Genomic DNA, 27,367 nt, shown 5'->3' on the forward strand with positions numbered 1-27,367 from the left:
AACAGGAAGCATACTGACCTCTCAATAAAGATCAGGCAACCCACCGCAACCTTGCTGTCTAGAGAACTCTATGAGTTCTTAAGCCATCCTGGAGAAAGCAGGGACCTGAGTTCCTGCCACCGCCACCTCCCCACACACCCCACCGAGAGCTCCAGTAACCTGGGCAAACAGACCGGGCCCCCAGGGTGTTCTCAGTCTAACGGAGAAGGCAAAACACAGACATAAAAGACTTACAGATACAGAAAAACAAGGGGGAAAGAAAATAGGTTTCTTTCAAGGGAGCTCATATATTCAGAAGGCGCACGAGGTGATCCAAGGAATCCACATTCCACAAGGTTAATCCACCACTTTCTAGGAGAGTGGTAATGGATGAGGCCGCCACTTAGTGTCACCCACAAGCTCTCCCCAAAAGTCCCCTCTCAGCCCCTGTGGCATAACTGATGGAGAACAGGCACTTTTGCCTGAAATAGTAAATTTATATAACCTCCCCATCGTAGCGATGCTGAGTGAGGCTCTAGTTACAACAACAGGGTTTAAGAACTGGAGAGTTTGCAATGGCAAAGCAGAGGGGAAAAACAAAACAAAATCCACATGAGGTTTTAATTTTCCTTAGCCACGTGAGAATGGCCCTGTAGATCCAGCTATAAATACCCAGCTGCCATTGCCACAGATGGAAAAATCACACACACACACACACACACACACACACACACACACACCCCACATGACAACTCCCTTCAAACAGTCCGTGGGCTTAAGAGTGTAAATCAATGTTTCTAAGAATATCTGCCTTATAAGATACAGTGCTAGACTCCCCTTGCTGACTGTCTTGTGCTGAGGCCTCTTCCAACATGTGTGAGAGGACTTGGAAAGCTGTCCCACAGCCATCACCACGGTGGAATGTGGAGCTGTCCCCACAACACCCAGGCCAAGTCGAAGCCCACCAGGGTCCACAAACAGGACTGAGGGAAAGGGTTTCAGACTGAATCCCTTCGGAGGAAGCAGAGAGCTCCCTGCCTGACCTAGGACACCTTAGACTGGGCCCGCTGGAAGCAGAACCTGAGACTGAGATTTGTGCATATGTCATTTACAGAAACTGTGCTGTTAGGGGAAACCAGAAAGAGAATGGGGGAAAGAAGAGAGGGCAGAAAGGGACCTGGCAAGAATGTGGTTGCAGGAGAGGTCTCGCTTCAGCCCAATCTTTGTGGGCTCTGGAGAGGGAACTGCACTGCCACAAGGGCCCCACTTGGGGCAGGACAGGAGGGTGGGTGAGCATGACATAAGTCCAGGCACCTCTGGGCGAGAGCATTCAATAGCCCAAGGGCAGTCCACACAGGTGCCAGCCATTCGCTGGTGCACCCACAACAGCTGGGGGACTCGCACAGGGTCTGCGAGCCCAGGGCCTTGTTGCTTAGAATTTTTATTTTCTGTTGATTACAAAAGTTTGTTGCTTTGTTTGTTTTTATTTTCTTTTGCATGGGATGCTTTTAGAATCGACCTGCTGAAGCGAGGAGCAAAGATTTGATCAATGTGGCATAAAATGTGAATTGCCCACCTACGATCTCTTCTGTCCTTCTGCCTCACGAATAGGTCCCTGCTTTGGTTGGAGACAACAACATGCCCAATTACAATTTGTTCAGCTTCCCCCTAGACAGTGCTGCAGTTTGAGGTCTCTACTTAATACAGTTTGGGTCCGTTTCTGGAGGGAGTTTCCAGAAAAGCTTGTTAAATAGAGAAGAATTAGTTGGCATCTATATTTTGTGCTTTGTCCTTCTCTTTCTTCCTGCTTGGAATGCAGATGTGAAGCTAGAAGGGATGCAGCCATTGTATAACCATAAGGCAATGAGCAGAAAGACAAGAGTTTGTCTCATTCTAGGGAAGGCTGAAGTCCAGAGATAGGGGGAGCTGGGTCCCTGATGGCACTGTGGTGCCACTCTGCCAACTCTGGACTGCATCTGCTGGACTGGTTATGTAGGAAAAATAAAGACCCCTAGTTGGTACAGCCATGCTAGTAGGGTTTCTGTACAGTGTAGCTGAGCACAAATTCTAACTGACACATGCCTGAAAGCATTAGTTCTGTGGGGTGTCTTGAGGAAAAATTCCTCTTCAGATAAATAGACAACTAATTTAAACAATGTGAACCTAGTTGGTTGGTTGGTATTTGTTGTTGTTGTTTTTTTGTTTTATTTTGTTTTTTACTGCAATGCTCTTCTGAGTACTGTGGCTCAGTGGGGCGAAGCGTCGAGATGGAAGAGCATTGCTTAAATTTCTTTAACCACGGAATTTTTTTCCCCTAGGGCCATTGTGAGAACCTGGTGTTTTATCAAATGAAGTTTGGGAAATGCTAGACTAGATGACCTCTTCAGATTTCTTAACTCCCTAACATTTCATGATTCCCACCTAAAGGGCACCGAGCAGATGACAAACAGCCTTAGCATTCACCCTTAATGGGACATGAGTGTGAGTCAGAGAACTGAGGCCTGTGACGTTGGATGGAAAAGGGCAATGAACTAGATAAATTAAAAGATTCGGGGGTGGCCAGTTAGCTCAGTTGGTTAGAGCCCAATGCGCTTAACAACAAGGTTGCCAGTTCGATCCCCACATGGGCCCCTGTGAGCTGCACCCTCCACAACTAGATTGAAACAACTACTTGACTTGGAGCTGATGGGTCCTGGAAAAACACACTTAAAATAAACAAAAAGTTAAAAAAAAAAAAAAAAAAAAAAAAGACTCAAGGAAGTTCCGGAATTCTGGAGTGCTCACTCCTCTTTCCAAGCAATGACTGTCATTCACCTCCAGGAATATTAGGATGTTGATAACAGCCAACATTTATTGAGCATTTACTGTGTGCTAGACACTGTGTTTCCATAGATGATCCCTTGCAAAAATGAAAAATATACCTTTAGAATGCCCATTTTACAGATGAGGCCTATTGAGAGATGTCAGAAGTTTATCCAAGGTCACACAGTGACCATGTGATAGAACAGGTCATTTCTACCCCCAATGCTTGCCAACTTCAATGGCTCCATTCCTCCACCCTCCTTTGCCAAGTACACATATTGTTTGTACGTTGTGAACTTTCCCTTGATATATTGCTCTGCAGGTGGCCCTTATTTTGGGTGTGTGCATCCCAATTCATAGATTGGATCAACTGGGAATTCTCAAGGGCGGGCCCTGTACCCCCGTAGTGTGGATTTGTTATTTTCTCCTTTCTCTGTACTTTGCCACAGTGTTTAGAGACCATGTCTCCACAACGCAGCACACTCAGTTACAGCTGCCTCTCTGACATTTATCCCAGCCTTCATAGGAGGTGAGATGTGCTCAGGTAAGCCTCAGGGGAGGGTAATGAGTGATGTGGATAAAGGTGGAGCCGGGAGGAAAACTCTGGGAAGCTTAGTTCCAGCTAAGGGTATCCTCAGCTTCACACGCTTACCTATCAGGGCATTTAAGACCAATGTCATGTGTGTCACTTGGCTTGGGCTCGGACCAGGGCTCAAGTCCTCAACCTGGCACCTGAGACCACCAAGCTCAATCTCTTTAAGGTAGACACATCCATTCTCTGGACTGCAGAGTATTTCGAGCATGATAAATAGCCAATTCTCATGCCTCATGCAAAACATCTTCCTTTTCGAAGCATAGAACAACGTACCCGACCCATGACCATGAATGTCAGTTTCTCTCCCTCCCAGACCCCCTTCCTGGCTTATCCACCGAAGACTCCTGGAGTCAACCAGTCCACAAACAGAGACCAAATTGCCCAAAGCTATTACAGTTTGAATCAAAGGGAACTCCTTATGATGCCTGGTCTTTCCAGGTACATGACGAATGCATATAGAAATATATCAGGAGCTGCACAAACTCTGCTGGCCCCTCCACTACCTCTCCCTGCCCTTCCCCGCATGCTTCTGCCCAGGGCACTGACCTCGCTCAGATGCGTCACCCACATTCCTGGGTTTCGGTGCCCAGTGGGCAGCAACAGCAGGTGGCCGGGACATGGAAGGAGAGAGACCTCAGGGCGTTTATTCCCCCATCCCCTCTCTGCTGAGCCGTGGCTGTGTTCCTCTAGGGCCACATCTCCTGCCAAGCGGTCCCTCCTCCTCACTCCAGCTGGCACAGCGCTCTGATAACGCCATTCCTCCCCTTGCCCCTTCAGGTGTAGGAGTGTTAACAGCTTCCTGCTGTTGCTCATCTCTGGGTGTCTCACCATCTCCTCTAGTCCCTTATCTCTCTGCAGAGTCCTCTCGTTTACATTCTTACCACTTAAACCCTTTCGGGAGTGCCAACTGTTTCCTACCCAGAGCCTGACTGACACAGGCTACAATGTACATTCTCAGAACAACCATATACCCAGAATTTGCTCCCCAAAGTCCCAATTTCATGTGCTCTCCTTCCTTTTAATTCAGGTGAATTATACGATACATAAATAAGCAGGAGGCAGAGAGGAATGGCATCCCCCAGCTTTTCGTCCCCAGTGCGAGCACCACGCTGGCCAGAGAAGGGGCTCACTGGTACAGAACTCAGCACTGAGGTTCATGAGCTCGGTCAAGGACAGAGGCTGACAACAGAGAACAGGGCACTCAAGGCCAACACAGTGTGTGTCACTTGGATTGGGCTGGGACCAGCTTCCAAGGGAGAGGGGGCTGTACTAAAAAGTAAGGCACATAAAAGAGCTGAATCGACTGCATTTCAATAAGCACCCACAGAAGAAGTCAGCATGGCTACATTGTCAAGTAAAAGCAAGTGGTAGGCAATTTCTCACTCCAGAACAGGATGTTTGCAAGAGGAATAAAGTGGTAGCCTTATTGATGAAAGTCAGAAGGATGGAGACCTTATTGAAACCAGGCGGTTATGGTGGGAGAGGGGAATTCTTTCACGCTGGGGCAATGAGAAATACGTGAGACTGTTGGTCCCATGTCCTTATTAAAAGGATGTGAGGATAATGGCTGTGGTCACTTGCCAGCACTAGCAAGAAATCCCAGTAATTCCCAAGAAAGGGATGGAATGAAAGAAGGCTCTGGCAATTGACTATACAGAGAATGAGCCAGCGAGTTGCTTTTGGTTGCTATTACTATGACCCTATTTTGTATCTGCCCCAGTATATCAAAATAGGATCCCAATAAATCCACAAATCATAAAAAAAAAAAAAAAAGAGGTCAAGATTTTTACTTCAGAAACAGTGATTACCATGTGCATATAGAGTCCCATATACACATTTGGAGAACGGTCACATCAACCTGCAATTCCCCATATGGACCTGGAGCAAATGGGCACGGCTTCATATTCAGCCTTCGGCTTGCTGATGTGCCAATGGGCAAAGCAGAGTGATTGAGAGTTTGTGCCGGTTTAAAACTATTAATTTTTTTTCTTTCTTTGTTTGTCTTGTTCCTTTGTCGCTTTCAGTTTTATCTCCCACATATGAGTGAAGTCATATGATTCTCGACTTTTCCTGTCTGACTTATTTCACGTCACATAATAATCTCAAGATCCATCCAGGTTGTCGCAAATGGCACTCATAGACATAGACAATAGTTCAGTGGTTACCAGAGGGTAAGTGGGGGAGGGGTGATAGCAGAAGAGGGTGAAGGGGATCAAACATATGGTGATAAAAGGAGAACTGACTCTGGGTGAACACACAATGTGACATATAGATGATGTATTACAGAATTGTACCCTTGAAACCTATGTAACTTTACTAACCATTGTCACCCCAATAAACTATAATTTTAAAAAATAAATAAAAATAAAACTATTAATGTTTTTAAACTAAAAATATCTTAGCTAGCTAAACATATAGACAATAAAGTAAACATTTTTGTATCCATCACTGGGTATAAGAAATAAAATATCACAGATATAAATAGAGCCCTGGGTGCCCCTCCCTGGTCTTCCTTCCTGCCTTCCCTACAGGAACCTACTTCTCTGAATTTAGTGGTTATTCCAAACATGTTTTTATATTTTAATTACACATGTAAACATGTATAAATAAAAGAGAGGACTATTTTGTCTGATTTCAAACTTCATCAATGGCATCTTTCTGCAACTTGCTTTTTCCACTAAATACTGTTTCTGAGATTATACCTCACTAGAACAGTCTATTCATTTTTTTTCTACTGCATTCCATAGTATTCCATTGTATGTACATATCAAATTATTTAAGCAGTCTTCTGGTTGATGACAGGCATTTCTAGCTCTTAAAAACCATGTTATAATGAATATTCCTAAACTTATCGCCTTTTCACATGTATCAGTTTATCTAGACTTACGTAGGAGTGAAATTGCTGGGTAACAGGGTAAGTGCATCTTAATTTTACTAGAGAGTACCAAATTGCTCTCCAAAGTGTTCATACCAATATAATTCTCATCATTAGTGAATGGGAGTTATCTTTGGCTCTACATCCAACGTGATAAGTATAATATTTTGGCCAATCTGATGAGTATGAAATGGTGTCTCCCTGTGATTTCAATTTATGGTATTTTCCTGATTCCAAGTAACGTTGAACATCTTTTAATATGTTTATTATTCTATAGCATCATTTTACGGTTAGAATTATATTTGCATGCTTTGTAAAACCAAAAGAATTTTCCTTTTAATTTATAGAAGTTGGAACATGTTGGGTATTTCATCACTTCTTCACTGGAAAACTTGGAGAGGGAGGAAGAGCTGTGGATGGAAGCAGAGGGAAGACTTCCTTTTGCATACTGGCTTTTAAAAATGAGTCATAACATTAGAGATGAAGCACTGAAAGCAGAAATTCCAACAACCCCTGAGTAATGTGGGGAATACATCTTGCAGACCTTGTCAACATTGTCTAGAAAAAGTTCAGAATGTTTTCATTGTGCCCTTCACCTGCAAGACACACAATTATGTGGATGTCACAAGGGACTGGAGGAACCAGCGGAACCATTTGTCCATCTTCATGCAGGAAGCACCATATATTTACCATCCCAACAGATGAAATCACTCCCCTAATAATAACAGAAACCTGGAAGGAGATTCTGTAACTTCCTGACATTCCTAAACACTCTTAAATGGAATCCAAATTTCTCAACTTTGAACATCTCCATGGAAGAGTGTTCTTCACTTCGAGATGCTTCCTTGACAACACTGTTAGTATTTTGAGGACTCATCTTAACGTCTCCTGTCACTGACACAAGGATGGATGAACTTGTTTGGAAACGCATGAGGGCAGGAACCACATCTTATCCAACTTCAAAGTTCCAGAAGGCATCTGACATAAGTTTCTTAAGGGAAGGAATTTCTTCCATAGTAAGTCTTCTTTTCTGAGCTTTAAGAACAGAGTAATCAGAGAAATAATCAAATCATTTTGCTCAGGGTATAAAAGAAATCAACAATATCTCGGGATGCTTCTTTTCCATGAAGCCTTCCCTGACTTTCACTATCTCAAAATGATCTTTCCTCCTCTAACTATTGCATCGGCACCATCAGTAACTAGTATTCCAATAGAAAGCACATTATTTGGCAAATAATAATAATTAAGGTTTACTGAGTACATACTATGTCCCAAACATTGGCTTAAGGACAAGTGTTAATTTTATCCTCATTTGAGGGTAGATACTATTACTGTCACCATTTTACAGATAAGAAAACTGAGTCTCGGGGAGGATAAATACTTGCCCAAGGCTACAATTCTAGTAAGTAATGGAATTTGAGTTTGGATCCCAGCAGTTTGACTCCAGAAACTGCTCTAGAAGCCACTATACTACATCAAAGCTACTGCTGGACACACATAAGCCCTGAAATGCTCCTTGCTGTTGTTCTGGTGAAAATACAGCTGTGGGCTTAATGAGAAATTAATTATTCTTTGCATCCATATCTTTGACACCCACATCAAATCTCTACAGCCTTGAAGAATTTGCTGATTCCTTCCTTATTTATTAATAAAAGCTCCCAGTCCCATGGGCTTACCATGTAGGCACTGTATGCCTCACTTTTAAGAGACTCAGGCCCCAGAAGGGGAGTGACTTTTGCTCACCAGGATTCATTCCCCAGGAACCGCCTCAGCACACAGCGTCTTACACCAGTGTTTTTCAGAGAGTTGTTGAACCACAACCATTAATAACTAAGCATTACACAGCGCTTCGCAGAGTAACGAGCACTTCTCATAACCCCTGCATCATAGATTCATTTAACTCCTGTATCACACATATCACTGTCTTTTCCATTTTACACATGATTAAAACCGAGGCTCAGATATGCTCACTTGCTAAATCACTTATCTAAGGAAGTTCAGCTAATTAGTGGATGGCTGAAACTTCAACCTACATCCTGACACCAAATCCCAAGATACAGTATCTTTTGGTGCTCATTAAGTTGGTCCCTTTTAGCCCTTGTCCTTTGCATGCACGCACACGTACACACACAACTGACGTTTCTTTCTGGACCAGCGGGATAGGAGTCAGATCGCACAAGAAAAAGAGGAAAGAATCTAAACTAAGCTTGTTCTACGAACTATGAATGAATGAATGAATGAATGAGTATGGGGATAAATGCTATACACAGTCAACAAGGATTCCCTGAGTACTAACTATGTGTCTGTCACCTGGATAGGTGCCATCCCTATCACAGTGATTAAGGCACAGCCCTAGCCTTCCAGGAGCTCCTGGGCCGTTGGCATATGAATCTCAATGGTAACCGGATCTGTCAAAAGAAACTCACCTTGTCAGAGCCACATTTGAGCAGGGAATGGTGTGGAGAAGGAAAAAAGAAAGTCAGCCCCTGGTTTAGCATAAACAGCAGAGACCAGAAGTCCATCTCATCAGGGCAAACTCCTGACAAACCATGTTCTGAAAGAGTTAAAAGGTACCCGGACAGCTCCACCAACAACCAGCAGAGCCATGCCCACTCGGACATGCAGGGGTGAGTATATATCCCAGTTTACCTGGGACAGTGCCAACGTATGCCTGCTTCCCAGTGTCCTATCCTTTCAGTCTTGAAAGAGTCCTGGTTTAGACAGTAAATTACATGGTCACCCTTGCCTTCCAGGAAATTTATGACTTTCTCCAACAGCCCCTGGGCAGGAAAACAATTTGGCTTCTCAAGGTCATTGAGTTGCCTTATTTCTGCTCTTTTTCACAGAGCTTCTTCTCACAGCCACCACCCCACAGCTGGCACAGGTTGTGGGGCACAGCCCCCACATCTGTGTCTGTGCTTCTATTCAGGGTTAGCCTTAATGACAAAACTATGTACCATCAGATCCAAAAATGCAGGAGCTTGAGATTCAAGCATATCTGTTTTATATTCTGACACTGAACGTTTCTTCCTGTATGATCTTAGGCAAGTCACGCAACCCCTGTGAACCTTAGTTTCCTCATCTGTCAGAGGAGGTGATAACACCCATCTCATCTCATGGGATACTTGTGAGGATCTGGTGAAGCAATGTAAGTGAAAACACCTAACACAGTGCCTGGTATACAGGACATGCCTCCCCCAGCAGGCTTTCTAGAACATGTGAGTTCTCAGATGTAAAGAGCACGGAGGATATGAACACCTCAGGAACCCCAATCTACTAGTGGGCCTTGAGCCCCTGCACTACCAAGGTGGAAATGCTTCTTTATCTTCACAGAAAATGGAAAACACGGTACAAGCACCTCATGGAACCATTCGGCAGTACCTCCCAATGATCCAGCAATTCCGCTCCCAGGAACACACCAACACAAACATATTCATATGTTCACCCAAGGACAAGTACGCAAATACTCACAGCAAGACTGTTCACAACAGCCCCAAACTTGGAAACCACCCATATGTCCATCCACAGCAAGGTGGATAAATAAAGTATGTACAGTCACCTAATGGAATACTACATAACAGTGAGGATAAACGTACATCAGTGCATATTTACACAACTTTATGCTGAGCAAAACAAGCCAGACGCAAAAAAGTACACACTGTATGATTCCATTTATGTGAAGTTCAAGAACAGATAAAATTAATCTACGGTGTTAGGAGTCAGGATCATGGAAGGGTAGGAGCCAGGAGGGGCATGAGGGGCTTCTCGGGGTGGGGAAGGTGGGCGCTGTGGAATGTTCTGTTTCTTGATCTAGAGGCTGGTTACACAGATGTGTTTGGTTTGTGAAAATCCGTTGAGCTATATATTTATAAACTGTGTATTTTTCTGAATCATGTCAAACTTCAAAATTTAAAATAAAATAAAATTTTAAGTGGAAAACATGTTTCTTTTTTTGGTAGAGAGTTGAACTGACTAAGTAGGCAATAGACACTTACTCAGCAAAAGGCGGTGGGATATTTTATTTAATAAATCCTTGTTGAGCCCCAGCTCTGCGCCAGGCACTGTACAGAGTTTATGAGACTTGGTCCCTGGTTCTCCATCATCAGCTCCATCACCATCACCATTATCATCACTAACATTCTTTAGTGCTTACTATGTGCCAACCATGGTTTCAAGAACTTTTCTCTCCCCTTTTTTTTTTCTTTTTACCAAGTCATGCATCAACTTTTTCTTCTTAACAACCTATTTTACAGATGAGGAAACTAAGGCACAGAGACATGAAGTAACTTGTGCAAGTCCACCCAACTAACGTGGAGCCAGAATCTGAACCCAGGGCTTGTGCTATGAACTACAGCCTTATACTCAGAACTCAGAAATCTGGTCTGTGTATCAAGTCTGTCAGCCCCTGCTTCCATTTAGGCAGCCACAGACTTCAATAACTTTACCTGTTCAGGGTAATGGTGATGGTAAATTATCAACTGCGTATCTCAGAAAGGCTAAAGCAGTTTCTAACTTTGTCTCTGGGCAGCTGCCAGTCCAATGCCACGTGACCGGGAATGGACTGATAAATATATTGATGGAGATTAAAAAAAGAAGAGTTAAAATGGCTTGGCCCTTCTACTGCCCAAAGTCCACAGAAAGCCTGAATTTGCTTCCAACTAAATTCAAAGCTGCCCCTGGCACGGTGGAAATATTGATGGAACTCCCCACTGACCTGGAATCACTCCCTTCTCTTGCTGCCAGGTCAGAGAATCTTGAGGCTGGGGGCTGTGGTGTCTGGGAGGAAGTGAGGGAGGGAGTGTTGACACCAAGCCCTCGAATGTGTTCAGACGTTGAACTGTAAGTCTAGACCCCTGAGTGTGGCACACAGAGCATCCATCATGCAGGCAAGCTTTGCTTTGGCACTCAGGCCGGCGATCGGCGTACATAACCTGAAAGGTGGAATGTTCAACTCACAATGCCAAAGACCGCCCATGCTTGGGACAAACTAGTAAGAAACAAACGCCCACAGGGACACATCAGATCTGGCAGACAAGTCACATCTGCAGGCATGATGTGAATACCTACATAGGCAGGAAGGTGGCTTCCGGGAGGCCAGCAGGGTCCTCTGAGATCACCCCCTTTACACTGCAGAAGCAGCAGTAAGATGAAGAGGAATTCCCAGAGGTCAGCTTGTCCAGCCCCCTAGCAAGAGGCAAGTGGGCAATAAAGCCATGCAGTCAGGCTGCCACCCAGGTATACCTACACCCCTCAGCCTAGCACGGGGAGCAGGGACAGGGTCAGAGGCAAATACAAACTTGGCAATAATAGTCAAAACATTTGCTCAGTCTTCCCGATTATGACACAACTCTATTTGTAGAGAAAGCAGCTGGGTCTCACCTAGAAAACACACACAATAGAGCACAAGAAAAAAAGTACTTTTTCGTATTCTACCATGGCCACCAAGGATTACCTAGACAGTAATGGACTCCTCCAAAACAATTTCATATAAAATAGTCACAATGCGTGGAACAGGCAGGGGGTATTAGGAAGGGCTCTTGGAATCGACCACCCGAGGGAGGGAGGGACGGGTAGGAGGCAGCACTGGGCGAAGGGCTAAGTGTGGCTGCCACACAGCCTCAGCGAGGACCCCAGCGGAGCCCTGGAGCTGGGAGGCCCTTTAGAATTTCCCCTCATTGGGACAGAGGGTCCAGGCCTTCATCGCTCCCACAGTCCTTGGTTGCAGGAGACTCAGGAGGGGAGCATGGGCAGGAGTGATTGTGGGCAAGGCAACCTTTGAGCTGAGGCAATTCCAAAGAGGAGAGACCACCGCCAGCACTGCCCACCCCTGGGAGTCAGTCCTGAGCGGGAGTCTGGGTAGCACAACCCAGTGTCCACTACGCAGGACTGGGACCCAGCCAGGCAGTCAGGGTGTAGAATCCATACACCTGCCTGCTTTGCTCCGTCAGGACCGGTCTCCAATTTAATGTACCAGTCTTTCTTTGATGTTTCCTGCTGCATTTCCCACATTTTCAGTGATTGAAGACACCCAAGGAAGGAAGGCTAAGTGTAATGAAAAGGGGGTGGGGGCCAGCCACAGGGCCTGATGCTCAACAGCTTCTGTAGGGGACAAACGAGGGCCACACACAACATGTAGTCATACCCCAGGAAGGTCAGCGGGCCTGGTACGCGACTAACTGAGCCAAAGCAAAGCTTTCCTGGGTGATGAATGCTTGATATGTCAGACTCAGGGACCCAACCTGGTGATCAGCGGGATGAAACCACATTTAACAACTGCCTGATGGAAAAGTAAACATCCCTATAAGAATGGTGTGATCTCAGATATATAGAGCTGTGTGTGTCTAAGCATAAAGAAATCAGAACAACAACAACAACAAAAAAGCTTGATCGCTTGTAGGGATGAACTTGACACATAGTCAAGGGGAAGAAATGTATGCTGCAGAGTAATGCGCACAGTTAGATCCAATTTCAGTGAAAAACAAACACACAACAAGATCCTGCTCTACCTGTATACACACCTGTAGGTATTCGTATGAACGAAGGGAAAGATATGGGAGAATATAACTATAGGCAATTTACATTAGCCACCAGGATTTGGAGAGGCGTAGAGATGTTATTCATTGTCCATTTATCTTTTTGTACCTCTGCATGAGATTAAGTCACTTGTTGAAGCAAGGAAGAATTACTCTCATAATCTGCAAAAATCAAATAAAGAACACATTTTTTTTAAAATGATCGGCATGTGGCCATGTGCTTAATGGGGACCTATATAAACATACTATTTCTCCCTCTCCTCCCTCTGCTCTTAGCAAGAAGCTCTTAATTGTCCATTGGGGGTTGGCAGAAGGGAACATTTCATTCAAGGCCAGGATTTTTCTGTGCCCTCCCTTTAATCATTAGAAGAGAACTTTATTGTAATTGTATTCCACACACAATATACATCTGCCACCAAAAATAAATCTACCACTAAAATCTATAAAAATTATGGAACACATTCTGTAGTTAAACGGCAATTCTGTGAATTATCTGCTGCTTGCTATTATTCGTGACCATACTGCTCTCTATTACCATGCTAATGAAAGCTGACCAGAGCAAGCTAACTCCCAATTATCTTGGCACATATACATAAAAAGCCCAGAGAAGCCAAAACCCCACTTTCACCACATCTGCTGACAAGAAGTCAAAGAGTTGGTTTTAAGTTTCTTCCATCTTTCCCTGTCCCTGGCTGCCCCCTAGGAGAGGTGTCCCAGAGGGCAGGAGCCAGCACAAAGTGGAGGGATGAGGACACAAAGGGTCCACGCAAGTCTTTAAACTGGGTAGCTCTTCTCTATCTGGTTGGCTACAGGAATTTGCTCTTGCAATCCCATCAGCACCTGAGCAAGTCCTACTCATTCCTCAAGAGTTAACTCAGGTATCACTGCATTGAATCAAGGACCCAATTGACACTATTTGGCTATCAGGTATCTACAATGCAGTTTGACTTTTATGAGCTTCAAAGACGTAGAAGGCAAGATGGAGACTCGGTCCTTCCTTGACTGTAATGTAATGTTTTAACTGGTATGACAGAGCTGCGTGCCAAGGTCATGGGAATAAGGAGGAAGGAGTGATTGGAGGGAACCTTAAAAGGGAGTTTGAGGGAGAAGGGCCATCCTGGCAGGAAAAAGTAGGCCAGGAAGATAAGGATTGGGGAAGAGGGTTTCAGTTAGAAAGAACTATGAACAAGGGTATAGAGATAGGACATGCTTGTGACTTGGGTCAGAGCAATAAAATCTAAGTTGACCCGCGAGGAATGATGGGGATTGCTGGTCGACACAGCAGTCAGCCATACAGGGGCAAATCACTCACACATCTGGGGGCCTGCCCTGCGGTGTCGTAACACGACACCCTTTACCTCAGAAGCCTCATATCAGTTCATGACACCAGCTTACCGACTAATTATTATTTCCCACCACATCCCTTATTCTGTGATACTGGGTTTAGATTTTGACTTTAATTTAGTTAGTTCTTATTCAATTTGGCCAATTTCAAGGAACTACAACCATCATAGCGAGAGTTAACATTTGTTGCCTGCTTACCCTAGGCCAAGGGCCGACAATCCTCGCAAATGTCCTGCGAGGGAGGTTTTATTTATTATCGTCCGTGTTTTTCAGATGAGAACACTGAGACTCGGAGACGTAAAATAATATGCAAGGTCTCACAACAGGAAAGTGGCAGAGCCAGGATTCAAATGCAGGTTTGTCTGATTCGAGAACCCATATAGTTGACCACTGTGCAATAATAACTCTCCCTAACGTGTAATTGTTCCGCTCTCGTCTGAGACCCAGAGCAGAAGCCATCCAACTTCTTCTGTTAAAGGGCCAGAGAGTAAATATTTTCAGCACTGTGAGCCACACAGCCTCTATTCCAACACTCAGCTCGGCCCTTTTAGTGGGAAAGTGGCCATAGACAGCATATAAACAAATGGCATGGCTGCATTCCAATAAAACTTGACTTATATAACAAGGTGACAGGCTGGATTTGGCTGTTGAAATTGTTGGCTCCTAATCTACAGCAGTTTGTTCGTTCATTCATTTCCCAACGTTTATTGAGCGTCTACCTTGTGCCCAATACTATTCAAGGTTCTGGAGATACAAGGAAAATCACGCAAGTCCCCACGATCACGGAGCTTAAATGAAATGCTAGCAAAGTCTTGCCTGTTTGTTCTATCCGTGCCTGATAGCCTGAGTCCTAAGCTGGGTACAGTACTTTTCACTCTCCCCTTGGACCCATGGCTCTCAACTTAGACTTCAGATTTTGGAAGTTTGTAGAACTCTCAATGCCTGGACCCCACTCTCCAGAGATCCCAATTTAAGTGGTCCAGGGTGAGCCCAGGTATTGATACAAGCTCCCCACCTGATTCTAATGTGCAGCCAAGGGCTGCAACCCACTTCTTGGGTCCTCCTTCATTTCCTGTTTCTTCCATTTACCTGTTGTGTGAATTAGGCTAAGTCTTTTAGCCCATAAAGTATGAGTCATGAAATGGGGGTAATACCAATCTCACAGGATTGTTATGGTGATGAAATGAGGCCATGTGCTTTTCAAACTATAGAATGTTATACAAATGTAAGGTACTGTTGTCATGGCACCATTATTATTAGGTTTTAATGTTAGGTACGGCCCCAATGGTTTCTCTGTCCAGTTTTGACCTTGACTCTTTAAACAAAGACAGTGCTTCGTGCTTCGGATTTCTCAAACAAGCTCTATGGAGAGCTCACTAACAGCCCAGGTTCGTGGGTAAATGAGTGGGTGGCCTTTCCTTTATTCCAATAGGGGGTCACATGGGTCTGCCATTGTTTGGCATGGGGAGTGCTGATCTGTGCCCCACTTTTGTCTTGAAGGTCTCCATCTCCAGGCTCAGATAGCTGACCTTTGAGCACTGTTGTTAAGCCTTGAGTAAGCGGCTTATTTACTTCAACTTATGGACAATTGTCCAAACCCATGTACTTTCATGAGCTTAGAACTAGAGAGGGAAAGTCCATGAACATTTTGCCGAACACTGAGCAGTTTGCTAGGTCCTTCATATATATCATGACATTTCATCTTCAAAACAACCCTGGGAAGTGAGAATAAGCATTGTTCTCATTTGTCAGATGAAGAAGAATTAGAGAGGTTGAACAACTTGTGACCCAGTTGTGCCAGAACTCAAACATGGGTTTACTTGGTTCTAGAACCATGGGGCATCCTACAAATAACTCAGTTCCTCTTTGGCCAAGATTCAGAGAGATACCAAACTTCTTAAAGTTTATTTTCCCAGGTTTTTCTCTTTGGGGGTGGGTAGGGAAGCCCCAGAAGGAAGCCCACGACACCTGCTAATGCCCACAGTTTGATAAGCCTTGCACAGCGCTAGCATGATACACAGGTCCAAAGAAAAGGCCTTCCCCCCACCTCCGCAAAGCAATCTTGACGGCGCAGTTTTATAACCTCATAATGAAACAAAAAACAAACAAACCAAAAAATGTGAGAAGAGAGTTGGAGAAACAGACACTGCCAGGAGTGAGGAATTCACTGACCCCCAATCTGGGTCATGTCAAGAGAAGTTGGCCACTGGCTGAGCCTCTTAAAAGCTGAAAAGTCATCCCAGGCCATGCTTAAAGAGGGAGCTTGAACAAAACAGAAACAAATGCGATCCTCAAAGTCTTAAATGTCAAATTGAAAGATAACTTAGAAGCTCTGAGATGGGCCAAGAGAACCTGCAGCTGCTCTCTCCAGCATCAGACGCTCCTTCAGTCCTTGGACGACCCACTCCCCTAGACAGTGTGTCAATCAGGGGGCAGCCGCCCCACCCGACAACCACCACCAGAGATGTTTATGGGGAGCTAAAGCTTCCATTCTTTACAGCCCATCCGATTCTCCCCTTACTCTGACCTCAGTACCTTGAGGAGCAGTGGCTGCCTAACCAACCTCTGACCTCAGGCTTGTTCTTCAAGACGCATCTGGTTCTTGTTCTTTCTGCCCCACCCCCACCAGACACATACAACCTGTTCTGCTGCCCTTCTCCTTCCCTAGAGAGCTCAAGCACACAGGAGTGGTTTCCAGGCCAGATATCCAGGATGCCTGGAGCTGCCTCCCACCCTTCAGGATAATGGGCCAGGCAAGCTCATGGATAATCCCCAAGAGCCACCTTTTCAGGAGGGAGGAAGTAAAGGTGACCAGAGCCGTAGAAACTCCACCCACTGGCTTTCAGTAATGGAAAACACCAAATTAGTTGGGGGCGAGGTCCTTTCTCCACACATGCTCCTGATGGCTGACAACGAATCATGTTAGGCCATTTATTACGAGTCTACAATATTCCTAGCTCTGTTTTAGTCCTTTTGCATAAGTATCATTTTAAAAAACAAACCAACAAAAAAACAAAACAAAATCTCTTGAGGTAAATATTATCCTCATTTTACAGATGAGGGCACGTGAAGCTCACAGGAATAAGTAATGTGTCCTCTCCCAGGGCAGTCTTTCCCTTGTGCAGGCTGCATTTGCAGTCCAGAGCTGAAGGACACAGGATCCCTAAACACAGAGGTTCTGGCTGTGGAGATTTAGAGGGTTATCTGCTATCAAAGCCAAGGACACTCTCCAAGTTGTTTTTCTGCCAGGTGTGTTTGCCCTTTGGACGTTCAGGAGAGCTTGAGAATGCACCCTAAGTATTCTGATCTCAGAGATGGCTGAAGATCTGGCCAGAGCTTGAGCTGATAGAAGGTGCAGTGAGAAAGCTTCAGCATCAGCCCAAGTTTCAGTGGCCTGGGAATGTGGCCCCGGTCTCAAGTTGGTGAAATATCTCCCAGAGTGAACCCAAAAGGGCAAGGATTCCACTGACCCTCTGGAGAAAGCCACATGATGAAAAACTTGAAAGGCCAGTTCTCTCCCTAAGGAGCCCTGTCCTGGGACAAGCTATTTCTGGGAGTCTACCTCCAATGGGTCCCCTCCATCCCTGGGTATTCAGCCTTCTGTTTGTAAACAGTGGGGATAAGCAAGAACATTTAAAATCGTTCCTTCCACTGGCTCCACTGAAACCAAAGAAGCAAGCCTCTGCCCCACTGATTATCTCTGTGCCCTCCAGGCCACCGGCACTTAGGCTTACCCTCTCCTTCACCCCTGGACCCAAGGCTCTTCAGTGAGGGGGGGAGAGTTTAACCTGTTTGGTGCCCAAAACTTTGGGGGCAGGAGGTTGGGAAAGGAAACTGGGGAGAGAATATGTTCCCAGAGAAAGCAGGAGTCTTTCAACCTCCCTCACCCTCACCAAAAGAAAAAACAGGCCTCCCTACCGGTCCTGCCCTCACATCCTCCCCCTTTCCGAACGAACGCCTGACTGTCCTATAGGTTCTAATGCCCAAGAGAAGTTTCTCTCCTCTTTTTGTCCTGATGGGGGCACGAGTATTCCCTCAGCATCCCAGGATCTAGAGGAAAAGCTCTGAAAACTCAGCTGGGAGCCATGCGCCGGAGCAGGCAGCTACCAGGCAGCAGGACAATAACAGCACAGTTGTCTTTTTTTTTTTTTTTTTTAAAGAAAGAAATGGGGGGTCATACGCAGCTCCCAGCACAGATGCGAAATGGGCTGTATCTGCTTCCAGGCCCTAAGGACACGACTATCACGACACAGTCACAATCGCGTCAACACGTGCCTACACGTGCATCTCACGGGACCCAGCTACCCCGATTTACACACACGTGTTTACACTGCCACTAAAGTCATTTCCTTCTTCATTACCCTTAAGTGGAAGATGTACTCCTGAAGTTAAACGAGTCTATTTCTGACTTTGCTGTCTGCTCAGTCTATTATAGCATTTCCCTAGGGGTCAATTTGTATAATTTTTAAAACCCTTCCCAAATCTCCAACTTCCTGTGGATCCATTTTGATATCCAGATTTCCTCCTTGTCCCTTCATTCTCGCATTTTTCTAGGACACAGGGAGAGTCCAGTAATCTTCTTCCCACCCAAACATTGTAGGTTGGCTCTATTACAAAATACAAAACCAGAGGACCGGGCTAGGACAAAGCTGAAAGGGCTCTCTTAGTGGTCACTGGTTTGTTGAACCCAGCTATTGACGTCCAGTGCCATGCATTGGGCAATCCAGGGCTGCTGGTCTGTGCCCCCCTTCCTCCCACTCTCAGGAGAACACAATTCCCCCTCTGCATCCCAGAGAGAAACCATCCCCTCCATCAGCCAACTTCTCAGAGAAATCCAAGACGCTGACACCAAACTTGGAAGGGGGAAACACAAAACTTTTAAGCTTTTCAAAGATGGGAAGTTGCTTTCATTCCCATGTCGGCTTCAAGGAAAACCTCCGGGGCCTCTTTCCTAGAGAGGCGTGATTTTTCCTTTCCACCTTCCCAGGAACTTTGCAAATCTGCCACAGAACTGTGGAAAAGTGGCCAAAGCAGAGAGAGAAGAGTTAAATCAAGCCCAGACCTCAGCAATCTGTGTTCAATTTTGATAAAAATCTCTCTCCCTCTCCCCCACCGCCCCCCTTCCTCCACCCCACAGCTCAGACATGTCTCTTTATGTTATGAGCTTGCATCTTGTTTGGGGCACTGTGGTGCTCCCAGAGAACCCACCGTGGGCACATGTGGCAGACACATTCATGCCACTCCTGGGGCAGGACTGGATACAGAAATGCAGTGTCCTGGCCACCAACCACCTCCACCTTTTCTCCCTCATCCTCCTTACAATTACCTGCCTCCTGACCAGATCCTTCCTTCCACTTTAAGTCAGAGACCCATGGCCTGGGGATGTCAGGGCCACCGCAGGGGACTGGCAGCGGCCACAGGTGCTGAGGTTCCAAAGTCAGGACCCCTTTCCCCGAGATGCGCCTTTCCTAGCCCAAAGTCCCCTGCCACTCACTGAGAGCAAGAACCTCCTGTTCCCCTGCCCTGCCTGATGGCCCCAGGCCAGGCGTGCAAGTGGGAGCTGGGGGCTGGTGAAGAGTTAAATCACCAGAATGAAGGCACAAACTAATCCTGGAAAAACCACCACCAAAAAGTTGTCAGTTTGGAGGTGGGGGGGTACCGGCTATGTCTGTCCACTTATGACAACAAGGAATCAGATTTCAAAGCCACACACACACAAAAAAAAACATTTTAAAAAGTTTTCCAAAGACATTTCCTGTGTCCAGATGTGCTAATACCGACAGACACATACACACAAATCTCTCTCTCTCTCTCTCTCTCTCTCTCTCTCTCTCTCTCTCTCTCTCTCACACACACACACACACACACACACACACACACACACACACACGCTCACATGCAGGCCCTGGGAGCCCACTCAGGGTCCGGTGGCTCCTGCAAACACTTTGGAGAAACAAAACAGGCAGCCTGTGGAGCCGCTGCCTTTCCAATCCCTTTTTAGCCCTGTGAAGAAAGTAGGGGGGAGAAAAGTGGGGAAGTGCCGGCAGAAAGCCTCCCCAGCCCGGCCCCCACCCCCACGGACAGACGCGAAACAGAAGAGGCAGGTCAGCTGCACTTACTCCGAGGACCCCATGGCGGGCGCCGCTCCCTGCAGCCCGAACCCCGGCTGCGCGCTCGTGGCCGCTCTCCGGCTCCTCTCTCTGGACTCCGCTGTATTCGGAGAAACCAATGCCGCCTCCCCTCCCCTCCGGCCTCGCTCTCCCGCCCGCCCCGCTCTGACGTCAGGCGTCTTGGAGCGGGATATTTATGGCAAGGATACTCCGAATTTTCCCTAGGTAGAGTTCTGATTGCAGTTCCTTGGGATTTGTAATTTTCACACTTTCAGACAGAAAGGAGGGGAGGGAGGAAGGGAGAGCGCAGCCGGCAGGGCGAGGCAGACAATGAGGGTAGCTGTTTCCAACTTTGGCAAGGAGCCTTCTCAGGGCTCCCTCTGTTTTGGAAACATGCAAGGGTCAAGGAGGCAAGAGTGGCGACCTGGGCAGTAGGTTTCACTTTGCTCTTCCAGGGGGCAACGGGCCGAAAAGCCCTGGCCTGAGCCAGCTGCAGGGGTCAGGAGTGGTGGGAATGCCCTCTCCATCCCCAGGGTCCTACAGGGGACAGTAAGTCCCACGAAGGTGCTAGGGCCAGAAAGGAGATAAATCAGGCAGAACAGAACAGCTAATTAGAAGCCCTGGTCCACACCCTAACAACTTTTCCATTTCTTCTTTGGGAGTGTGTACGTGAAGAGAAAAAAAAAAAGTTTATTTTTATAAAATTATGTTCCACACTCCCTGCCTCTGTATAGCTTTTCCAACTCAGTGCCAGTCAATTCATCTTACTTCACTGCTTATATACAGAGTTTGAGCAGCCATTTACAATAGCTCTTATTCATACTTTAAAAAATTACTTAAAATGTTTTTTTCCTTAGATGTGATTGTGACTGGAAATTGCCTTAGTCAAGAGCAACTGCCTCCTCCATGATTGGCACCATCCTCAAGGTACGGTCTCTGTTTCCTCCACAATCCCAGGAGGCTATAAGCAGTTGGCATCCACACTGGGTGATGACCTATTGTAGAGTTTTCTAGGTGTTCAGGTTTGGATTCCGATGGTTGTCTGTTTCTCCACCTAGCTGAAGGTGCTTAGGGAAATGGCTTGGTTTAAGGGCCATCCTTCCAGAGTAGAGAAAAAGAGAATGTACTGCTTTATCCTTCATAGTTCCCAAGGATTGGAAAATGAACATAAAGATGACACACATGAGAAGCAAATTGCCTATACAGCTAGATAACAGAAGCGTGTAGGTATTCAACTCCCCATTAATAGAAGGGACACAGATAACTGCAGATCAGCACTAAACTATCCCAGACTCAAGGGAACTTTCTGTTAGCCCAGATGGGGTGGGGGTGGGGGGTGCCTTAACCACAGTTACAGTGCATCAGGGACTCAAGGACTTGGAATGTGTTTACCCCTTGGCAGCAGCTGGTTAGGGCTGATTGCCAGAAGGGGCCAAGTCTTGGGGCTGGGCCCCTTGGTGGGGGACAGCCAAGATGTTTTGATCCAAGCCACAGGGCACCTAGAGCCCTGCTGTTTGGTCACTGTCGGGTTGCCCTCCTGAGCGTCATACCCCACTGCCACGTCTTTCCCCTTCCTTACATCCAGGTTCCACTGGCAAGGTGTGTTCTGCTTTGTTGTAGACAATGCAAATTGGCTTCCAAAAGCCATTGACAAACCCCTTCTCCTTTTCCTTCCTCAATTAAAAAACTGGAAGTCCACAATATTGACCATCCCAGACTCCCTAGTAACTAGAGATACCTATAAAACCCAGTTCTGTCGTGCATAAGGCAGGGGTCAGCTGCCACAAAAACTCTTTAAGGGAAGGTCAGATTCAGATGGCATGCCCCTTCAACCCTTGGACATTCCCTGTTTTCCCTTCCCCCATTTCTCCTCTCTGGGAACATGGAGATACAGCAACCATCTTGCAACCTTGAGAACAAAAGCCACTCACTTAAGGATTGTGGAGCATGAAGGTAGAAAGAGCCGAGGTCCTACATGATATCCGTAAGTTGCTGCACCTTCCTCTGGCTTCTTGTTAGGTGAGAAAAATAAACCATGTTAAGTTATTATAGTTGAGTCTTCTGTTGTTTACAGCAAAATATAGTCCTACTTGATACACTCTTGTCAATCCACCAAAATATAATATTAGGATAACTCCTGAGCATTAACTTACAGGTATGACAGTGATTTTTTACATACCTTGCACTGGCATAATTCTTTTTAGTTTTCAAAGCCTATTCACATATATTTTACCTCAACCTCACAACTTTAGAAGATATCACTGTAACTTCCATGTAAATATATATACATATATGTGTGTGTATATATATATGAAAACAAGCCATATCTGATCAATGTTCTGCTCCAGATCGTAAATAAAGGAACTTGGACCCTAACCTAGTTCCTCTGACTCCAATTCTGTGTATTTTCTGTAACATCTTTAATACCACAACAAAAAAGGGCTGGTGAAGGACCCTTATTCCTACTAAGTTGGTGTGCATTCTATTTAATTCAACCAGGATGAAGCAGATTGCAAGTAAATTCTGGAACTGGAAAGTGCCACAATCTACTTGGGAATTAAGTGCAGTCCACTACATACCCGAATCCCCCTGACATTTCAGCGACCCTCTGACATCCTACCTTGAATCCCTACAGTTGCTCTTTCTAAGGTCACTTGGTCTTTCAGATGAATCCAGTCTTGTCACTCTTCATTCTGGGGTCCTTTGAAATGCTTAGACCACCACTTTCTTGAAGCACGTCCCTCTCTCAGGGAGGTCTTACCATCACTACCAGTTTCCTTGTGTGGTTTCTCTCCTGATTTCTTTCCCCACCTAGATATTGATTTTCCCCAGGCATCTGTCAGTAGCAGTCCTTTTCCTGAGTAGCACAGACTCTCCTCTTGTGATTTCATTCTCTTCTTGTGCATTCATTCAATTCTCATGAATTCCACCACAGACTCAATAACTGTCTGGGAAAGTCGACCATTGTCTCTACATCCAAATCTATATTCTAACCACATTTCCTCTCAATTTTAATCCCACTTTTCCAACTGTTGTCTATATTGCCCAGCAGATGGCAAATATTAAATAAATGTTATCTATTTGCAACTATTTTTGAAAAAAAAAAGATGCAGAAAAGTTACTAAAGCATAAGAGCGTTTTATGACTAATTTCTAGTATCAGTAGCTGTGATGTGACCATCCTCCCTTGGAAATCACACCACAGGCCAATCTAATTGTCCACATCATGAGGAAATGAAGTGGAATTTATAGAAATTAGCAGCCGTGGACCAAATAGAAATGAAGAGGCGGACCTGATGAGAAATAGAATATCCTCATTAACTCATTTAGAATTAACTCATTAACTCATCCCAGGCAAAGTGAGAGAATGGAAGGAATTAAAGATGAAGTGAGATAGGACCAGAGAGTTGGAGGTGGTGGGTGGGGAGCGTGAGAAGGACAGGAACAGCCCAAGTGAGTCTGTGCAACAGAATATTCCAGGTCAGGGAGAGAAGAGGCTCCATCCCTGACCAGGTGAGCTTACTCAGGTTTGGTCAGCAAAGAAATAGGTGAAGCTCACGACATGTGTGGATCTCAGTGCTAAGGGGCTGTTTCTGAGGCTGGTGAGCCCTGAAGAGGCCATGAAGCAGGAGGGCCCCTTCCAAGGTGTGATTCACTCCCTACCCCCAACTCTGTCACACAGGGCTGTACTGTAGGGGTGGAGGTATCGCCTATTCTCAAGACAGCTAAGAAGGGGCTCCATTTTTCTTTACTCATCAGTCACCTGCTTGTTCCAGGAATGTGCCCTGAATATACAGTGAGACTCTGCACAGCATACCTCTCATCTGGAATATTCTATGCATTCACTGGGGGATCCTCAAGTAGTTCACCAAGCTTGTCCTTCCAAAGCCAACCATGTACTTCCAAGGCACAGCCTATTCTCACGTCCTGGGGAGAAGTAGCTTCACAAAGGTCCCTCCTTCCTCACTTCCCAGAGGTACAGCTCCTGGTCTACACTCCATGGACCCTGGGAGCACTCAGGGAAGACCTTTAGAAGAATGAATGAGAATCCCATGAGTAGGCCATCTAACCAACATGAGGCTATCCAGGAATAACATGTCCTTTTCCATGATTTACTAACATGGGCTATAGCAGGTCAGGAAGAGAACTCAAGGTTAGAATTAGAGACCTTGGTTAAACCCCCAGCCTTGCCTCTCTCTGCTGTGCAACCTCAGCATGGGAGGTAACTTTCTGAAACTTAGTGTGTGTGATGGTTAATTTGATATATCAACTTGGTTGGGCCATCATGCCCAAATATTTGGTCAAACATTCTGGATGTTTCTATGAGGGTGGTTTTTTTTTGTTTGTTTGTTTGTTTTTGATGATATTTACCTTTAAATTGATGAACTCCATGAAGTGGGTGAGCCTCATCTAATCAGTTGAAGACTGTAATAGAACAAAGACTGACCACCAGGATTCTGCCTTCATACCTGAACTGCAACTCTTCTCTGGGTCTCCAGTTTATCATCCTACCCCATCACATTTTGGACTCACCAAGTCTCCACAAATACATGAGCCAATTCTTTGAAATCCATCTGTCTATCTACACACACACACACACAGACACGCACACACACCCCGTTGGTTCCTTTTCTCTGGAGATCTATGACTAACACAGCATCCCTCGCCAATAACAAGGGACAATGGTCATTCCATCCCAAAGGATTGCTGAGAAGGTCAAGTGAGGCAAAACAGATTGAAAGTCCCTACCTCAAGGAGTTCTTCTGAGACTGGGGAGGGAGGGGAACAATCAGAAGTGTGAGGTCGCTCTCATTCCACCACTTAGTCTGTCAGAATCAGCCTACTGACCCCAGGCTCCACTCTGGGATATGCCAAACTTAGCATCAAGGAGGTTGTTAATGCCTACAAGGCAGAAGACGTTTGTTCTGAGCTGGACCCAGTTCAGCGCAGATATGTCACATATCAGTTGTTTTGATCACGGGCCCAATCCTGCTTCTCTCACTTACAATAAGAGGTATAGTCGACATTGTTTAGAGCAGACCTCCTGGACTTCTGTCATCTGACGGCAACTTCCAAGGACACAACTAAAGAGAGAAAAAGTCCAGCACTACCACAGTTTCTTCCTCAGAAGGTCCTAGCCATAAGATATGAACTCCTTGAAGGTGACTTAGGCCCTGGTGGTATGGTGTGTTGTAGTGGAAAGGCCTCAGAACACGGCCTCCAAAAAGCCTGGTTTCTAATCCCAGCTCTGGCTCTTACAGCAGAGTAAGAGCATCATTTAGCTTCTCTGAAAAATATGGATTAATAGGACAATCAACCCTCTGGTCCCAGAATTATTCTTATATGCCTTTTCCTCTCTTTGCCCTTTCCCATCTCCAACCCCCCAACATACACACACGGCTCCTCTGTTAATACCAAGAATGCGCTTCACATTAGTGCACAATTCACCAAGTTCCTGGCATCCAGCTCTCTGTAAATATCTTTGCCTGGAGTTAAGAAACCTCCCCTGGCTCAGACATGACCACACCAAATAGGCAGCGATTGGAAAATTGCCCCCGTAAAGGCCGTCTCCTTCCGAGGCGCAGGACTGCATTTTTGAGAAGCCTTCTCAGGTTGTTTGCAGCGGCTTTGAGGGTCGGCTCTGCTGCCTTGTCTACGTCAAAACCCTAAGTGTTTAACCACAAGACACACAATCCTGGGACATCGTGGCGGCGGCCCTCCACCCCCACTGCGAGGCAGGCCACGCGTGTGTCTAATCCGGTATGTGGCCCCCTGGCAGAGGCCAGTAAGACATGCACCTGGCCAGATGTGAGATGGAATATCACCCAGTGCTCAGAGCGCTAGAGTGGGTGGGAAAGGGGGTAGAATTCCTCCCTGCCCCTCCCCCAGACAATGTGTGATCAGAGCCTAAGGTCCCAGGCTGGGGAAGAACGTGCCCACTAGTAGCCACAGCTGCTTATGTTATTTCTGGAGCCAGAGTACTTGCACAGTCATGATTGCATCCAAACTCCCCTTATAGTCCCATTTTTCAGTAGCTCAAAACCCTTTGAAAATAATGCTCACGGCCAAGTACTGCAGTCAGCTTCAGGGTGAAATTGTATTTTTGAAATGTTTGAGAGAAAGAAGTCTTCTCAACTGATCTATAGTGAGGGTGAGGATGAGTATTGCACGTGCACACACACACACACACACAATTTTTTCCATTGAAAATAATTTGAGACTCCTTACAATCTTCAATATGTGTAACTTTGGGCTGGTGTATATGTGTATATGCAATTGAGCAGGGACTTGTGTAAGACTAAGGGACTTCAGGAGAAGCATGACACATTTCATCATTCAGTGGTTTTGTCTTTTAAAGGAAAATTTCTTAAAAATGGTAAAGTGATGATGTTAGAGGAATCTGTTCTTAATTACCACTCAGTAACTTGGCAATCTGTTTCATCCCATTCATTTCTTTTGGAAAGTTCTCAGCAATGCGTCTCTTCAGCTGTGTGTACACAATCACACACACAGATACAAAGAAAGAGAAATTCCACCCTGGTTGCCCTTGGAAAGAAAGAGCACAGGACATTTGCACATTTAATGAATGCTCCTGCAGATATTCAAAAGCAGATTTTCATACACTGAGGAGTTTCATAAACACCCAATAGACTTGTTTGATTGCTACATATATGTGGTTTGGGACTCTAGTATCGACTTTTTTTTTTTTAACTTTCCTTTGAAAAAAAAAGAAGCAGCTGCAAAGAAACCCTCCTCTCCTGCTATTTGTTCATTCATTCCTGCTAAGTCCCAGCCACTGTGGAAAGCCCTGGAGATGCAAAAATGAGTAAGATGGGATTCCTATCAATAAGAAATTCAGTCTCGTGGAAGGACCATGCAATCAAGCCCTATTACATTCAGGTTAAACAAATAAAAGCACATGAAACTTTCAGAATCGCTGTGGTTAGGAGGAGGTGAAAGGCAATCACATGTTGCCTGCCTTCAGGGAGCACTCTGGACAAGGAAGAAAATACCTTCTCTTTCCACTGGTACTTTCCAGGCCAATATTTCCAAAATGTGTTCTATAGAATGCTAATCTCTTTAAATGGCTTGCCAAAAAGGTAGGGAGAATATTCCTCATGGTCAAATCA

The 27,367-nt window shown here is 45.6% G+C and overlaps 1 protein-coding gene across 2 annotated transcripts in view; it reads right to left on the reverse strand.

Annotated features, from left to right (window-relative positions):
* The window catches only part of DAAM2 (dishevelled associated activator of morphogenesis 2), a 107,565-nt gene extending 87,181 nt beyond the window's left edge, over positions 1-20,384 (reverse strand). For both annotated transcript variants that reach the window (XM_019751532.2, XM_019751531.2), the window contains exon 1: positions 20,248-20,384. The gene's annotated coding sequence lies outside the window, so the exon portion shown is untranslated. The remainder of the gene's footprint in view (positions 1-20,247) is intronic.
* Positions 20,385-27,367: the final 6,983 nt, after the last annotated feature.

This window comes from Rhinolophus sinicus, linkage group LG05, assembly GCF_036562045.2.
Source record: "Rhinolophus sinicus isolate RSC01 linkage group LG05, ASM3656204v1, whole genome shotgun sequence".
In the NCBI taxonomy this organism is placed as follows: domain Eukaryota; kingdom Metazoa; phylum Chordata; class Mammalia; order Chiroptera; family Rhinolophidae; genus Rhinolophus; species Rhinolophus sinicus.